The 5,658-nt window shown below is 44.5% G+C and overlaps 2 pseudogenes; both read right to left on the bottom strand.

The window, feature by feature from the left end:
- The window catches only part of LOC108445120, a 5,839-nt pseudogene extending 4,612 nt beyond the window's left edge, over positions 1-1,227 (bottom strand).
- Positions 1,228-2,412: 1,185 nt separating this feature from the next.
- Positions 2,413-3,741, bottom strand: LOC108445121 (annotated as a pseudogene).
- Positions 3,742-5,658: the final 1,917 nt, after the last annotated feature.

Consider the following 5,658-nt stretch of genomic DNA (forward strand, 5'->3'; position numbering starts at 1 on the left):
TCTTGGTTTACAGAATATGTTCTGGAGAGGACCTTGGGGTCTGGGGCACACTGATCCCTAGCTACAAAGCTTCTAAAGTGTTTAGTCTCTTAGCTTGACAAACAAGTCCAAGAATGTAGGCAAAAAGCACCAGGAATACAGAAGTTGTAAAAAGGTATAACAGGGGTATAAAAGAAAAGGCAAAAATCTTCATGGCTTCATTTGTCTGTTTAGCAAGTCAGCAACCTAACATTTAACAATCCCAATGCTTTTCCAGTCGCTACTCCTGGGACAAAAAGAGAAGTTAAAACATGTGTTTCTAAATTCCAAAAATCAAGAGTGTCATTGCAGTCTCTTGCAAAGGAATGCAAGGACTGTTTGTCACGGGTTGTATGCGTGTGATTTAAGAGCATAGTTAAATTTGGGGCAAGCATAGTCAGGCAGCCAATAGTACGTGGTCCGGCAACAGCGCGTGAAGGTAATGCAGGCCACGCACGATCTCCACAAATGAGGAATATTCCTCAAGGTAATTTGCGTGGAGAGTTATCTGAAGTGTCTTCATAGTATGTAACATCATGACTCAAAACTGTCCAATTGCACCAAGCCGAAGCATTTCGAAATGCGGGGTTTGCAGGTGACATGTCTTAAGTACTGGGACAACGTCAGTCATCCCAGCACCAAGTTTGTTTGTAATTAAAAAAGACACATGCTGGTGTCTGTATTGACCCCAGAATATCTATTTATTGTGGCTCAAGGGTGACAGGGAGTCTGTGATCCCATATGTCAATGTCACGAAGGCACTTTTTCAGGTTACTGCTACAAGCAGTTTTGGGACCGCTGCCACCGGCCTCTTGAAGTATTAGACAAGGCTCCACCGGTACTCCAACCAAACGTGTGAAAAGGTGATTGTGGTGTTGCAAGAGACACACAAAAAGATGATTGGTTCAAGGCTTCTGCAAGGGTTACCCACACATTCCTTTCAGGCATTGGCTGTAACATGGCAAATCCTTGCTCTGTCTTAGTCCAAAGCAGGACCATCCAACAAATGGCCCACGCCATCGTCATCTTCTGAAGGTTGCTTGTTGGTTTCATGATGATTGTTGATGTTACCGATGCCTCAAATCAGGGCGAGCACACCTCGCAGGTATCCACCGCATGCCAGTATGTGTGGAAACACAAGCATACCAGCGTCCCCAAGTGACGAGGTCCCACGGGCCTTCCCACTTGTTAGTTAAGTCTCGTACCCATACCTTCGCTTGGGGTAGGTGTGTTTCACTTGTAGACTGCAACGAAAGGAAATTATTCAAAAGAACAGGATTATTAGAATTTTGTGGCACTGTAAGATGATTGATTGCCTATAAAGCTTTTGCCAGCCTGCTCTGTGGGGTTTCTCCAGTAATTCCCCCTTTTTGTTTTTCCAAAACACATTTTAAATAACTGTGAGCACGTTCGATAATAGCTTGACCAGTGGGAGAATGTGGAATACCATGTTTGTGCATCACACCCCACAGTTGCAAAAAGTGCCGGGTCTTCTGTGAGATGTAGGCAGGGCCGTTAGCAGTTTTCACAGAGGAAGGTACGCCTAAAACAGCAAAAGCCAGCTGCCAATGGGCAATAGCATCACGACTTTTCTCCTGCATGAGCAGATGCCCACATAACAGAGGAGAAGGTATCAATAGAAACATGCACATACTTGAGATGGCCAAATTCAGCAATATGGGTGACATCTGTCTGCCAAATTTGCAAAGCTTGTAGGCCTCTGGCATTAATGCCTGCTGGTAAAGGTGTGGCGAACCCCTGACAATCAGAGCAAGAACTAACAAGGTCACGAGCCTGAGTAGGTGTTAGCAGAAATTGCTTTTGCAGAGTATGTGTACTCTAATGGAAAAAGTCATGTGAGGCTTTGGCCTGTGCTATCCTGTCAGGTTGAGGTGCCATCCATGCAAGATTGGCTAATTTGTGAGCTCTGGCATTCCCTTCTGCCATGAATCCTGGTAAATTGGTGTGACCCCTTATGTGCAAAATGTAATAAGCATGGATTCGGCTCTGAATTTCACACCACAAGGTTATCAACAGTGAAAAGAGAGCAGCATTATTAACTTCCTTCAAAAGTGAGCAATCAAGGTGTTGCGTAATATCTGCAATATAAGCAGAATCAGTAACCAGATTCAATGGTACATCAGAAAAGTGCCGAAAGGCCATGGCCACAGCTCTTAATTCAACAAGCTGGGCAGAGCCTGATTCATGGCCTTCCAGTGTCTGCCACCCAGACTCATCCCTCCAGGTGACAATGGCCTTTCCTGTTTTCCCTGATCCATCAGTAAAAACAGTGAGTCCTTGCAATGGCACACGACTGTTCTTTGGACGCAAAGACAAGCTGGTTGACTTTGCCAATTGCAACAATTTATGGCTGGGCAGATGATAAGCAATTTGTCATAAAAAGTTTTGCAGTGCACCTTGTAAGGGAGCACTGTTTGCAAAACAGCATTCAAAATATTCTTGTTTAATGGGAAGTATGATCTTTGCAGGATCTTTGGCCATCAACTGCAGACATCTTTGCCGACATTTGATAATCAGTTGGGCAATGAGTTCAAACAGCGTAGGTGCTGTTTTCTTAGGTCTATGAGGCAAAAAGACCCATTCTAAAATTTGCAAAGGGTCAGGCCATTGATCATTCCATTGTCCAATGATGCCTGTAGGGTGGAAATCTGGGGTAACAATAAACACAACGATATCAACAGTAAGGTCTACTCGGTGAACCTGACAGTTTGCAATAGCCCATTCTACCTGTTTTAGCGCTTGTTCCACCTCAGGGGTCAGTTCCCTTGGGGAGGCCAAGTCTGGGTCACCTTTAAGAATATTAAACAACGGGGATAATTGAACAGTGGTCAGACCCAGATAGCGTCATAACCAATTTATGGTACCCAAAAGTTTCTGTGCATCATTTAAGGTCTGAATAGATTTTTCAAATTGAACATTTTGTGGCTGTACTGTTAGTTCAAGTATTTTCACTCCCAGATACTTCCATGGGGGTTGTTGTTGTATCTTTTCCAGAGCTACCTGCAAGCCATAATCTTGCAGTGCTCCAATCAGATATGGCTGGATTTGTAACATGTCCTTTTCTGTGGGAGTCACTACCAGTATATCATCCATATAATGATAGCAGTAGGCTCCAGGGAATTGTTCCCTAATTATTGATAAGGCCTGTGCAACATGTCATTGACAAATGGTAGGGCTATTTTTTATACCTTGTGGCAACACTTTCCATTGATATCATTTCACAGGCTCTGCATGATTGACAGATGGCACTGTAAACGCAAATTTTGAAACATCTTTTGGATGCAATGGAATGGTAAAAAACCAATCTTTTATATCAACAATCAATATATCCCATTCAGCAGGTATCATTGTGGGGGATGGCATTCCAGGCTGCAAAGCACCCATGCTCACTATTACTGCATTAATTTGGCGTAAGTCATGGAGCAGCTTCCATTTCCCTGATTTCTTTTTGATCACAAATACGGGTTTATTCCAAGGATTAGTTGATGGTTCAATGTGTCTCTGTTGTAATTGCTCTTGAACCAATTTGTGAAGCGCAGCTAATTTCTCTTTTGTCAAGGGCCACTGCTCTATTCAGATAGGCTGTTCAGTGAACCATTGTAAAGGTAGTGTAGGGTGTTTTGCACCCTTCTGCACAGTGACCTCGATCAAAAATTTGTCCCCACTCTCACCCCCCAGGCAGCCAGAACATCTGGTCCCCATAGAGTGAGAGGTGCCGCAGTGACATAGGGATGGACCATGGCTATTTGTCCTTCTGGATTCCTGATTAATACAGGGTTGCTACTTAGGCAGCTTTGTGTAATGCCACTGAGGCCAGCAACGGCAGACCCCACTGGCATCGTAGGCCACGAGGGCGGCCACACAGTAGTAGATATGATAGTAACATCGGCTCCCATGTCTATTAGTCCCTTGATTCTTATATGTGATGGAGTCATACCTTGCATTGTCAAAGTGCAAACCATTTGTGGTCTCTGGTCTAATATGTTTTGAGTCCAATACACATGAGGTGGTCCTGTTGATCCAAAGCCTTGGTCCCCTCAAGGTCTGGGATCTGGTTTTGGGACACAAGACTTAAAAGGTACAAGTTGAGCAATACTAGTCTGAGCTGGTATAGTGACAGGAGGAGTAGGTGTTGACACCATAGTATGTATCTGTCCTGTGTAATCAGCATCAATAACCAACCCCTGGATGTACAAAAATAGCTTGTAATGTTGCACTCGACCTCCCTATTAATAACGCACTTAGTCCTTGCCCTATGGGTCCATGTGCGTCTAGGGGAATTTTGTGTACTTGCAGCGAGTTTAAAGTTACTGTGTCGGCGGTGGAAACATCCATGCCAGCTGATCCTCTTGTTCTCCCGATGAGTCGGTCGAATAGGCTTGTACTGGGCGTACCCTCTAGGGAAGTGCTTGTGTCTGCGCACGCTTCCCCTTAGCACTTTTCTTCCAGTTTCCCTGGTCTTTGAGAGGTCGCCCATTCACATGGAATTTAGATCTGCATTGCTTTGCATAATGTCCTGGCCTTCCACATCTATTACAATTGTCTACCCTGGCTGTTCCTTTTAGACTGTTAGACACACCAAGTGACAATCAGCTTTCACATGACCTTGCCATCCACAGCCAAAGCAACAACGTCCTACTTTGACTGCAGCTGCAAAGGACTCCGCTAGTAAGGCCATTTGGTAGGAGGTAGTTCCCACTTTGGCACAAGCATTTATCATCTCATCTAAAGTAGGGTTTTCTTTTGGCAACAAATTCTATGTCTTTTCTGCAGTCATCATTCACATTATCCCTAGCCAATTGCAATATCAATTGATGTTTTGCATCACAATTTATAATTTGTTTTTCCATTGCATCCTGCAGGTGTTCAATGAATTGCATATAGGGCTCCTGGGGCCCCTGCTTTATCGTTGCATACCGTTGTGTAGGTGTCGACAGGTTTGCAACTTTCAAAAGAGCTTGCATACCTAAATCTCGAGACTGTGCTAGCATCAGAGGATGCAGATGAGCCTGCAGCTGTGGATTGTCCACAGGAGGCAACCCCATCAATTGGGCTATGCCTGCCCCCCAACGAGGGTCATCTTGTGACACTTCAAGATTAGCTAACGACCTTTCCTCACACATCTGTCGTCAAGTAGTTTCAAACATCATATGTTGAACTGAAGAACAAAGCAATTTTGCTATTTGTTTCATATCAAAGGGTGTAATTTCCTCTGCAGCTAAGAATGAGAGCATTTTTGCTACAGCAGGGGATCCTAAGCCATTTTTAGCAGACAGCTGGCGTAGTTCTGATAGCACTTGCCAGTTAAAAGGAGCATGCTGATCAGGCACCTTTCCACCACCCCTAACCACTGGGAATGCTCCAAGGGTCTGTTCAGAACTCAATTGACTGTTAACAGCGGGAGATCGTATGGATCCAGAAACACATTCTGCTATTTCAAAATCTCCATTAGCAATTGCCACAATTTTCATGTGTTTTCAAAAGCTGACTGGGTCATAAGCAGATATAGTCACTGATACGGGTTGCATATCCAGAGGATATGCTAGCGGGTGACAGGAAGGTCCACCCATGTCTGGGTCCTGCAGGTCTATGAGCAGGGGAGGCTCCCTGGGCCTCCTC

The sequence above is a fragment of the Corvus brachyrhynchos genome, unplaced genomic scaffold, assembly GCF_000691975.1.
Source record: "Corvus brachyrhynchos isolate BGI_N302 unplaced genomic scaffold, ASM69197v1 scaffold662, whole genome shotgun sequence".
Lineage (NCBI taxonomy): Eukaryota > Metazoa > Chordata > Aves > Passeriformes > Corvidae > Corvus > Corvus brachyrhynchos.